At 47.2% G+C, this 13,488-nt stretch overlaps 1 pseudogene; it reads left to right on the top strand.

The window, feature by feature from the left end:
* The window catches only part of LOC112250563, a 51,031-nt pseudogene that overhangs the window by 26,421 nt on the left and 11,122 nt on the right, over positions 1–13,488 (top strand).

Below are 13,488 nucleotides of genomic sequence, written 5' to 3'. Positions count from 1 at the left end.
CAATCACATGACCTGCAGCTGGATTGGCCTGCAATGCACTGCTCCATGTGTTCTTTGTCATAAGCAACGTAAACCAACCAAAATTGTGTTTTTATTTATTGGTTCCTTGAGTGATTGATGACTGATACTGTCTTAAAGATGCACTGCACTGTGCTCATTCGTTGATAAAATTATAATGAATTGGTTGATTGATTGTCTCAAGGTTGACTGCTGAGTATCTGCCATGCTAGAGCCTCTGTGGTGGTGAATGGTGGTGGTGTATGATGGTGGTGTATGATGGTGGTGCATGATGGTGAGGTATGATGGTGGTGTTTGATGGTGGTGCATGATGGTGGTGCATGATGGTGAGGCATGATGGTGGTGTATGATGGTGGTGTATGATGGTGGTGCATGATGGTGAGGTATGATGGTGGTGTATGATGGTGGTGTATGATGGTGGTGCATGATGGTGAGGCATGATGGTGGTGTATGATGGTGGTGTATGATGGTGGTGTATGATGGTGAGGTATGATGGTGGTGTATGATGGTGGTGTATGATGGTGGTGTATGATGGTGAGGTATGATGGTGGTGTATGATGGTGTTGTATTATGTTTTGGGACTTGGCTGCTCATCATATTGATGAGTGTGGGGGGTGTTTTCCTCTCCAACATTTTAAGGTATTGGGGGTGTTTTCCTCTCCAACAGGTATGATGGTGAGGTATGATGGTGGTGCTTGATTGTGGTGTATGATGGTGAGGTATGATGGTGGTGTATGATGGTGGTGTATGATGGTGAGGTATGATGGTGAGGTATGATGGTGGTGTATGATGGTGAGGTATGATGGTGAGGTATGATGGTGTTGTATGATGGTGGTGTATGATGGTGGTGTATGATGGTTCAAATTGATCAATTGATTGATTGATAAAGAAATTGACTTATTGTTTCTCTCTTCCCCCTCAGTGAGCAGAGTATCTGCCAGGCACGCGCCTCTGTCATGGTCTATGACGACGGAAGTAAGAAGTGGGTTCCCATCAAGCCAGGTCAGCAGGGCTTCAGCCGCATCAACATCTACCACAACACTGCCAACAACACCTTCCGTGTGGTGGGAGTAAAGTTACAGGACCAGCAGGTAGAGGTACACACACACACGCACTCACAAACACACACACACACACACTCACAAGCACACACACACACACACACACACACATACACACACACATTGATCTAAAATGGCCTTGAAGGTAACCATGAACTCTCTCCTCCTTTCCACCTCTCTACCTCTCCACCTCTCCACCTCTCCTCCTCTCCACCTCTCCTCCTCTCCACCTCTCCTCCTTTACACCTCTCCTCCTCTCCACCTCTCCTCCTCTCTACCTCTACACCTTTCCACCTCTCCTTCTCTCCACCTCACGATCTCTCCACCTCTCCATCTCACCACCTCTCCATCTCACCACCTCTCCATCTCTCCATCTCACCACCTCTCCACCTCTCCATCTATCCACCTCTCCATCTCTCCATCTCACCACCTCTCCATCTCACCACCTCTCCATCTCTCCATCTCACCACCTCTCCATCTCTCCACCTCTCCATCTCACCACCTCTCCATCTCACCACCTCTCCATCTCACCACCTCTCCATCTCACCACCTCTCCATCTCACCACCTCTCCATCTCTCCATCTCACCACCTCACCACCTCTCCATCTCTCCATCTCACCACCTCTCCATATCTCCACCTCACCACCTCTCCATCTCACCATCTCTCCATCTCACCACCTCTCCATCTCTCCATCTCACCACCTCTCCATCCACCTCTCCATCTCACCACCTCTCCACCTCTCCATCTCACCACCTCTCCACCTCTCCACCTCTCCATCTCTCCACCTCTCCATCCCACCCCCTCTCCATCTCACCACCTCTCCATCTCTCTACCTCTCATCTCTCCATCTCACCACCTCTCCATCTCTCCACCTCTACATCTCTCCATCTCACCATCTCACCACCTCTCCATCTCTCTACCTCTCCATCTCTCCATCTCACCACCTCTCCATCTCTCCATCTCACCACCTCTCCATCTCTCCACCTCACCACCTCTCCATCTCTCTACCTCTCCATCTCTCCATCTCACCACCTCTCCATCTCACCACCTCTCCATCTCACCTCTCCATCTCTCCATCTCACCACCTCTCCATCTCTACCTCTCCATCTCACCACCTCTCCACCTCTCCATCTCACCACCTCTCCATCTCTCCACCTCTCCACCTCTCCATCTCTCCACCTCTCCATCTCTCCATCTCACCACCTCTCCATCTCTCTACCTCTCAATCTCTCCATCTCTCTACCTCTCCATCTCTCCATCTCACCACCTCTCCATCTCTCCACGTCTCCATCTATCCACCTCTCCATCTCTCCATCTCACCACCTCACTACCTCTCCATCTCACCACCTCACCATCTCTCTACCTCTCCATCTCTCCATCTCACCACCTCACCACCTCTCCATCTCTCTACCTCTCCATCTCTCCATCTCACCACCTCTCCATCTCACCACCTCTCCATCTCTCTACCTCTCCATCTCTCCATCTCACCACCTCTCCATCTATCCATCTCACCACCTCTCCATCTCACCACCTCTCCATCTATCCATCTCACCACCTCTCCATCTCACCACCTCTCCATCTCACCACCTCTCCATCTCTCTACCTCTCCATCTCACTACCTCTCCATCTCACCACCTCTCCATCTCACCACCTCTCCATCTCTCCATCTCACCACCTCTCCATCTCTACCTCTCCACCTCACCACCTCTCCATCTCTCCACCTCACCACCTCTCCATCTCACTACCTCTCCACCTCTCAATCTCTCCACCTCTCCATCTCACCACCTCTCCATCTCTCCTTCTCACCACCTCTCCATCTCTCTACATCTCCATCTCTCCATCTCACCACCTCTCCACCTCTCCATCTCACCACCTCTCCATCTCACTACCTCTCCACCTCTCAATCTCTCCACCTCTCCATCTCACCACCTCTCCATCTCTCCACCTCTCCATCTCTCCACCTCTCCATCTCTCCACCTCTCCATCTCTCCACCTCTCCATCTCACCACCTCTCCATCTCTCCATCTCACCACCTCTCCATCTCTCTACCTCTCCATCTCTCCACCTCTCCACCTCTCCATCTCTCCACCTCTCCATCTCTCCATCTCACCACCTCTCCATCTCTCTACCTCTCCATCTCTCCATCTCACCACCTCTCCATCTCTCTACCTCTCCATCTCTCCATCTCACCACCTCTCCATCTCACCACCTCTCCATCTCTCTACCTCTCCATCTCACTACCTCTCCATCTCACCACCTCTCCATCTCACCACCTCTCCATCTCACCACCTCTCCATCTCTCTACCTCTCCACCTCACCACCTCTCCATCTCTCCACCTCACCACCTCTCCATCTCACTACCTCTCCACCTCTCAATCTCTCCACCTCTCCATCTCACCACCTCTCCATCTCTCCATCTCACCACCTCTCTATCTCTCTACCTCTCCATCTCACCACCTCTCCATCTCACCACCTCACCACCTCTCCATCTCTCTACCTCTCCATCACTCCATGTCACAACCTCTCCATCTCTCCACCTCTCCATCTCTCCATCTCACCACCTCTCCACCTCTCCATCTCACTACCTCTCCACCTCTCAATCTCTCCACCTCTCCATCTCACCACCTCTCCATCTCTCCATCTCACCACCTCTCCATCTCTCTACCTCTCCATCTCTCCATCTCACCACCTCTCCATCTCTCCACCTCTCCATCTCTCCATCTCACCACCTCTCCATCTCCTACCTCTCCATCTCTCCATCTCACCACCTCTCCATCTATCCACCTCTCCATCTCTCCATCTCACCACCTCTCCATCTCACCACCTCTCCATCTCTCTACCTCTCCATCTCTCCACCCCTCCATCTCTCCACCTCTCCATCTCTCCATCTCACCACCTCTCCATCTCTCCATCTCACCACCTCTCCATCTCACCACCTCTCCATCTCTCCATCTCACCACCTCTCTATCTCTCTACCTCTCCATCTCACCACCTCTCCATCTCACCACCTCAACACCTCTCCATCTCTCTACCTCTCCATCACTCCATGTCACAACCTCTCCATCTCTCCACCTCTCCATCTCTCCATCTCACCACCTCTCCACCTCTCCATCTCTCTACCTCTCCATCTCTCCATTTCACCACCTCTCCATCTCACCACCTCTCCATCTCTCTACCTCTCCATCTCTCCATTTCACCACCTCTCCATCTCACCACCTCTCCATCTCTCCTCTCTAGGTGGTAATCAACTACTCCATAGTGAAGGGTCTGAAGTATAACCAGGCCACGCCCACCTTCCACCAGTGGCGTGATGCCCGTCAGGTCTACGGACTCAACTTCGCCAGCAAGGAGGAAGCTACCACCTTCTCCAATGCCATGCTGTTTGCTCTCAATGTCCTCAGCACTCAGGACGGAGGTGAGAGAGAGAGAGTGTGTAAGGGAGATGGGGTGTGTGTGTGTGTGTCCTGGGGTGTGTTCGGGTGTGTGTGTAAGGGAGATGGTGTGTGTGTGTGTGTGCTTGCGTCTACTATTATTAACTTGCAGTTTGGTTGATCAGATGTGTTCTGTTTTTAAACTGTAACGTGCTAACGAGATAAAGCCTATGGAGTTTGACACTGACAGATGGACCAGTGTATCTAAGTTCACCAGAGACCGGATTAACAATACTAATGAAGCAGTTTGGCTCACAGACACACACACACACCCGAACACGCACACACACCCGCACAAACGCATGCACACACATACACACACACACACACACAGACATGCACGCACTCAGGATGCACACAGACACACACAAACATGCACACACACACACATCGACATGCAAACACACACACACACACAGGTTCAAAACTTATGGGTCTCATAACACATGACAGTCGGTCAGGCAGGCTCTTTGTGTGCTTGGCTGTAAATGTATGTGTGTGTGTGTGTGTGTGTGTGTGTGTGTGTGTGTGTGTGTGTGTGTGTGTGTGTGTGTGTGTGCATATGCATACTTGCGTGTGTGTGTGTGTGTAGCCACTGTGAGTCAAGCCCAGTGTGTGTCTGTGAGGCTCAGGGTGCTAATAGGTCTTTAACCCCAATAGGGGTGACAGTGGGCAACAACAGGCAGATTGGGTGGGGGGAGTGAATAGATAACATGAAATGGGAAAGCCCTGCAGATGTAGGATCTTAATTTGATCACTCTGTTGTTGCTGAGAATTTTCCTGCACGGCATTGTATTCAAGATTTTAAAAAGGCTTCTAAAGTTTGTAATTCCCACATTAAAGTGTCAGGTTTGATTTGCCCTAATGAAAAATGTATCAACCCCTACAAAAAAGTTCCATTAATTATAATCCACATAATAATTCACATGTCCTCTTGCAAACTGGCTCAAATTATGATTCTACATCTGTACCCTTTTTACTGTAAATCTCATTAATTATGGCAAGAGGGGAAAGGGAGCCTGTCATGCAAGGTGAGGTCAATTCCATTCCAATTCAGTCAATCTGAGGTATGAACGGGTGGCACTTACTTTCAATGACCCAATTTTCCGATTGGAATTTCAATCCACTTCGACTGAATGGACTGATTCGAAAATGGACTTAACTCTAAAATGATGAAGGGGCTGAGAGGCAGAAAAAGGTTCTAGACAGGTTAGTTTTTCTAATGCAGTTTGAATAATGCAGGTGAGTCAGAGTGCTGGGGCTGTCTGTCTGTCAGTCCATATTTACTGTCCTGTCATTCTGTTAGAGGTCCTCCACAAAACCAACCTCATAGTTCTTTCCAGGGGCACAACTTTCACTTTTACATTCTGAAATTGCATTCCCCCTAGTTGTATCTTTGGAATGTGATACAAAACGAGGAAGCGGTGTGCTTTAGGACCATGTGGACACCTCTGAGCGGACGGGTAGGCTGTTTGGAGTGTTTATCCGAGAAAATATTAGCTGCGCCCCAGGTTCTCTCTATGGTCACCCCACAGCAAGGTCACTCAGTTCACTCTCTCTATGGCCTTTTACGGGAATTAGCTTTGCATTTCTTGCGCTCCACAACTTTCACACGTGGACGTTGAAACCATGGCATAGAGCCAAATGAGCACATACATTGCAAGACATAGACGGAGCCATTGACAGTGCAAAGGCGTCAAGAGGCAATGTGCAACCTGAACCCAGTACAGGATATATAACATGACAACACAGCCAATCTAACTCATTTTATATCCACATGCTTTGGTCCTGTTGTAATGTATCAAGAGGCGTCAGGCTAAGATTATCACCTCACACTGAACCCCAAAACTCACCCCGGTGGTGACAGAGTTCATTTGCTTTAAAGATGATGACATTAATTTCCCCTTTTGACTCAGATTAACCCATTTACGCACACACCCTCATAAACACACACACACATTCAGTGTACTGTACACATTAACAAACAAACACACACACACACACACTGCGGGCACTGTCATACACACTGCAGTGTCATAATCTCCTGGGACAGAGAGAGGGGGAGAGAGCGATAGAGAGAGAATGACAGAGAGAGGGGGAGAGAGAGCGATAGAGAGAGGGAGAGAGAGAGAGCGAGCGATAGAGAGAGAATGATAGAGGGGGAGAGAGTGATAGAGAGAGAGAGAAAATGACAGAGGGGGAGAGAGAGTGAGAATGACAGAGAGAGAGAGATGGAGAGAGAGAAAGAGAGCGAGAGAGAGAGATTGAGAGACAGCTATACAGAGAGAGTGATAGAGAGATAATGACAGACAGAGGGGGAGAGAGAGCGATAGAGAGAGAATGATAGAAGGGGAGAGAGAGAGCAATAGAGAGAGAGAGACAGATAGTGAGAGAGAGAGAGAGAGAGAGATGGAGATGGAGAGACACAGCTATACATAGGGAGTGAGAGAGAGAGAGAGAGAGAAAGAGATGGAGATGGAGACACAGCTATACATAGAGAGTGAGAGAGAGAGAGATGGAGATGGAGACACAGCTATACATAGGGAGTGAGAGAGAGAGAGAGAGAGAGAGAGATGGAGATGGAGACACAGCTATACATAGGGAGTGAGAGAGAGAGAGAGAGAGAAAGAGATGGAGATGGAGACACAGCTATACATAGGGAGTGAGAGAGAGAGAGAGAGAGAAAGAGATGGAGATGGAGAGACACAGCTATACATAGAGAGAGAGAGAGAGAGATGGAGATGGAGACACAGCTATACATAGGGAGTGAGAGAGAGAGAGAGAGAGAGAAAGAGATGGAGACACAGCTATACATACATAGGAGAGAGAGAGAGAGAGAGAGATGGAGATGGAGACACAGCTATACATAGGGAGTGAGAGAGAGAGAGAGAGAGAAAGAGATGGAGATGGAGACACAGCTATACATAGGGAGTGAGAGAGAGAGAGAGAGAGAGATGGAGATGGACACACACAGCTATACATAGGAGTGAGAGAGAGAGAGAGAGAGAAAGAGATGGAGACACAGCTATACATAGAGAGTGAGAGAGAGAGAGAGATGGAGATGGAGACACAGCTATACATAGGGAGTGAGAGAGAGAGAGAGAGAGAGATGGAGATGGAGACACAGCTATACATAGGGAGTGAGAGAGAGAGAGAGAGAGAAGAGAGATGGAGATGGAGACACAGCTATACATAGGGAGTGAGAGAGAGAGAGAGAGAGAGAAAGAGATGGAGATGGAGACACAGCTATACATAGGGATGGAGATGGAGACACAGAGAGAGAGAGAGAGAGAGAGATGGAGATGGAGACACAGCTATACATAGAGAGTGAGAGAGAGAGAGAGAGAAAGAGATGGAGATGGAGACACAGCTATACATAGGGAGTGAGAGAGAGAGAGAGAGAGAAAGAGATGGAGATGGAGACACAGCTATACATGAGAGAGAGAGAGATGGAGATGGAGAGAGAGAGAGAGAAAGAGATGGAGATGGAGACACAGCTATACATAGGGAGTGAGAGAGAGAGAGAGAGAGAGATGGAGATGGAGACACAGCTATACATAGAGAGTGAGAGAGAGAGAGAGAGAGAAAGAGATGGAGATGGAGACACAGCTATACATAGGGAGAGAGAGAGAGAGAGAGATGGAGATGGAGACACAGCTATACATAGCTATACATAGAGAGAGAGAGAGAGAGAGAGAGAGAGAAAGAGATGGAGATGGAGACACAGCTATACATAGGGAGTGAGAGAGAGAGAGAGAGAGAGATGGAGATGGAGACACAGCTATACATAGGGAGTGAGAGAGAGAGAGAGAGAGAGAGATGGAGATGGAGACACAGCTATACATAGGGAGAGAGAGAGAGAGAGAGAGAAAGAGATGGAGATGGAGACACAGCTATACATAGGGAGAGAGAGAGAGAGAGAGAGAGAAAGAGATGGAGATGGAGACACAGCTATACATAGAGAGTGAGAGAGAGAGAGATGGAGATGGAGACACAGCTATACATAGAGAGAGAGAGAGAGAGATGGAGATGGAGACACAGCTATACATAGAGAGTGAGAGAGAGAGAGATGGAGATGGAGACACAGCTATACATAGAGAGTGAGAGAGAGAGAGATGGAGATGGAGACACAGCTATACATAGAGAGAGAGAGAGAGAGAGATGGAGATGGAGACACAGCTATACATAGAGAGTGAGAGAGAGAGAGATGGAGATGGAGACACAGCTATACATAGAGAGTGAGAGAGAGAGAGAGAGAGAGAGAGAGATGAAGATTGAAGAATTGAATTGAAGAATCCATAGACTCTAACCACTTCTGGGAAAATTGGAAAACACTAAACAAACAACAACACGAAGAATTATCTATCCAAAATGGAGATGTATGGGTAAACCACTTCTCCAATCTTTTTGGCTCTATAACAAAGAATAAAGATCAAAAACATATACATGATCAAATACAGATCTTAGAATCAACTATTAAAGACTACCAGAACCCACTGGATTCTCCAATTACATTGAATGAGTTACAGGACAAAATAAAAACCCTCCAACCCAAAAAGGCCTGTGGTGTTGATGGTATCCTCAATGAAATGATCAAATATACAGACAACAAATTCCAATTGGCTATACTAAAACTCTTTAACATCATACTTAGCTCTGGCATCTTCCCCAATATTTGGAACCAAGGACTGATCACCCCAATCCACAAAAGTGGAGACAAATTTGACCCCAATAACTACCGTGGAATATGTGTCAACAGTAACCTTGGGAAAATCCTCTGCATTATCATTAACAGCAGACTCGTACATTTCCTCAATGAAAACAATGTACTGAGCAAATGTCAAATTGGCTTTTTACCAAATTACCGTACAACAGACCATGTATTCACCCTGCACACCCTAATTGACAACCAAACAAACCAAAACAAAGGCAAAGTCTTCTCATGCTTTGTTGATTTCAAAAAAGCCTTCGACTCAATCTGGCATTAGGGTCTGCTATACAAACTGATGGAAAGTGGTGTTGGGGGTAAAACATACGACATTATCAAATCCATGTACACAAACAACAAGTGGGCGGTTAAAATTGGCAAAAAACACACACATTTCTTCACACAGGGTCGTGGGGTTAGACAGGGATGCAGCTTAAGCCCCACCCTCTTCAACATATATATCAACGAATTGGCGTGGGCACTAGAAGAGTCTGCAGCACCCGGCCTCCCCTGCTAGAATCCAGTCAAATGTCTGCTGTTTGCTGATGATCTGGTGCTTCTGTCACCAACCAAGGAGGGCCTACAGCAGCACCTAGATCTTATGCACAGATTCTGTCAGACCTGGGCCCTGACAGTAAATCTCAGTAAGACCAAAATAATGGTGTTCCAAAAAGGTCCAGTCACCAGGACCACAAATACAAATTCCATCTAGACACTGTTGCCCTAGAGCACACAAAAACTATACATACCTTGGCCTAAACGTCAGCACCACAGGTAACTTCCACAGAGCTGTGAACGATCTGAGAGACAAGGCAAGAAGGGCATTCTATGCCATCAAAAGAAACATAAATTTCAACATACCAATTAGGATTTGGCTAAAAATACTTGAATCAGTCATAGAGACCATTGCCCTTTATGGTTGTGAGGTCTGGGGTCCGCTCACCAACCAAGACTTCACAAAATGGGACAAACACCAAATTGAGACTCTGCACGCAGAATTCTGCAAAAATATCCTCAGTGTACAACATAGAACACCAAATAATGCATGCAGAGCAGAATTAGGCCAATACCCACTAATTATCAAAATCCAGAAAAGAGCTGTTAAATTCTATAACCACCTAAAAGGAAGCGATTCCCAAACCTTCCACAACAAAGCCATCACCTACAGAGAGATGAACCTGGAGAAGAGTCCCCTAAGCAAGCTGGTCCTGGGGCTCTGTTCACAAACACACCCTACAGAGTCCCAGGACAGCAGCACAATTAGACCCAACCAAATCATGAGAAAACAAAAAGATAACTACTTGACACATTGGAAAGAATTAACAAAAAAACAGAGCAAACTAGAATGCTATTTGGCCCTACACAGAGAGTACACAGCGGCAGAATACCTGACCACTGTGACTGACCCAAAATTAAGGAAAGCTTTGACTATGTACAGACTCAGCGAGCATAGCCTTGCTATTGAGAAAGGCCGCCGTAGGCAGACATGGCTCTCAAGATAAGACAGGCTATGTGCTCACTGCCCACAAAATGAGGTGGAAACTGAGCTGCACTTCCTAACCTCCTGCCCAATGTATGACCATATTAGAAAGACATATTTCCCTCAGATTACACAGATCCACAAAGAATTCGAAAACAAATCCAATTTTGAAAAACTCCCATATCTACTGGGTGAAATTCCACCGTGTGCCATCAAAGCAGCAAGATTTGTGACCTGTTGCCACAAGAAAAGGGCAACCAGTGAAGAACACGCACCATTGTAAATACAACCCATATCTATGCTTATTTATTTTATCTTGTGTCCTTTACCATTTGTACATTGTTAAAACACTGTATATATATATATATATATAATATGACATTTGTAATGTCTTTATTGTTTTGAAACTTCTGTACGTGTGATGTCTACTGTTAATTTTTATTGTTTATTTCACTTTATATATTATCTACCTCACTTGCTTTGGCAATGTTAACACATGTTTCCCATGCCAATAAAGCCCTTGAATTGAATTGAATTGAATTGAATTGAGATGGAGAGACACAGCTATACATAGAGAGAGAGAGAGATATAAATAGAATGATACAGAGAGAATGAGGCAGTGGAGTCCTCTCCTCCCCAGTCCTCACAGTAACTGTGTGTTTTCTCCATCCTCACTCTGCTCTCCTCCTCTCTGTTAATTAAAATGAGTCATTGAGGAGTTGTCCCCAGGGCCCCGTCTTTAAGTGCTCCGCTTTACTTTTGCTGAATACACACACACACACACACACACAAACTGGGAACAAAGAGGGTCCAGTGACAGAAGATACACCACCACCCCTCTGCTCTGTCTCCGAGTGTCACAGACCCCCCCCCACACACACACACACACACACAGACAACAGTAAGCCTATGTGTGTGTCTCTCTCTCTCTCTCTCTCTCTCTCTCTCTCTCTCTCTCTCTCTCTCTCTGTGTGTGTGTGTGCTCAGCAGACACCATAATGTCAAGGGCTCTTCTGCCGTCCTTGGAGAGACTTATACAAAAACACACACACACACACACACACACACACACACACACACTGAACACTCATGCGCAACAAACAGTGTTAGGCCTACACCTCAGAAAGAGGCTTACTGAAACAAACACACTCGTTACCTCGCTCACAAGATGATGAAAGTGAAACATGCTGACATCATGTTCATTTAAGCCTGTAGAATGTTGCAGTAGACCGCTGACTGAACTGCCAAACAGCAGGTCCTACACTCAATCCACCAATTCCCTCCGAGCCCCTATGATGAGCTCTGAATGGATTCGATAGGTATACTGGAGGTAATATGGTAGCAGCCATATTGGATACACCTATTCAATCCTCTCTAGTCTAAACAAGTGCCTATGGAGTAGGCCATGGTGTCGGGATTAGGCGTCGGTGTAGTGGCTATGGTGTACGGGTTGATCTGGGATTAGGCGTGGGTGTAGTGGCTATGGTGTACGGGTTGATCTGGGATTAGGCCTGAGCCTCACAGCACCTCAGGCCCCTTACCACTCCTCACTATTCCTCACGTCTGCCCCCTGGTGTTCTGGAGGCCTGGTGCAGACTGCCTCACTGATCTCCATGACCTGCGTGTGTCTATTGTATGTATGTCTATGGAGACACCTGGCCAGTCTCTCAGTCTCCAGGCTTCTGGAAGATGGAGGGCCTTGTTAAAGGTGAACTACCCTGCACACGCTCTCCTGCTGCTGCATAGAGGTGTAGATTACTAGAGATGATACTGGAGACGAGAGGGGTAGGAGGGGGATGGGTGTGGGTGAGGCAGGAGAGATACCTGGACAGGTGAGCGAGACAGAGGAGGAGGAGAGAGATGGAGGAAGAGGAGGGCTCAGGGCGAGCTATAGTGAGCAGAGAGTGGGTCTGTCAGTGCTTCTGTGTCTGCCACAGCCGATTCGTCCTCTTCAATATGTCCTGTAGGTACTGCTGCTTGCTGTCTCTCACACTCTTACTGGATTGTGTGTACGTATGTCTGTGTTATAATCGTGACATAGAATGTGTGTAAATGTGTTAAGATTGTGGCATGGTGTGTGTGTGAGAGAGAAAGAGAGTGAGAGGTGTTTTCAGGTGACTGAGTGTTGTGGATATTAGTCGTTTGTGGACATTCATTTCATTTTGATTGGGTTTGTTGTGTGTGTGTCTGTGTGTGTGTGTGTGTGTGTGTGTGTGTGTGTGTGTGTGTGTGTGTGTGTGTGTGTGTGTGTGTGGGTGTGTGTGTTGTTATGTGAGTGCTGAATGATATTAGATAGCTGTTGGGTTGTTGTGGATACGGGGATTATGTGTGTTGTGTTGTGTTTGGCTGTTGTGAATATTGTTGGATTTTCAGACTGTGGATGGTTGTGTTAGGATGTAAACTGTTGAGTACTTGCTTTTTGTTATCAAAGTGTGTGTGTGTGTGTGTGTGTGCGCGCGTGCGTGCGCGTGGCAGGTGTGTGATAACTAATTAATAACTAATTAATAAGAGATGAGGTAGCAGTATGGAGTGGTATGGAGAGTGACTGTCCAGAGATCGTGAGTCCGGTTGCTTTGTTGCTGTGTGTTATTTTGGAACACTGGCTGTAACTCGACCAACCACAGCCATCAACCTCCTCTCTAACCAATCACGGGTTGCTATGGAGACACTTCCGGCAGTAGCGAACGACATACGAGATCGTAGGTCATAAGTGATGTGTCAAACTCCAAGCCTTGAGGAATACCTTTGATTCAGGCCCCCCCCCCACATTCCCAGTCAAACTGGTACCA

Source organism: Oncorhynchus tshawytscha, linkage group LG05, assembly GCF_018296145.1.
Source record: "Oncorhynchus tshawytscha isolate Ot180627B linkage group LG05, Otsh_v2.0, whole genome shotgun sequence".
In the NCBI taxonomy this organism is placed as follows: Eukaryota; Metazoa; Chordata; class Actinopteri; order Salmoniformes; family Salmonidae; genus Oncorhynchus; species Oncorhynchus tshawytscha.
The sequence above is the reverse complement of the archived record's forward strand: the minus strand, read 5'-3'. Positions and strand labels throughout refer to the sequence as shown.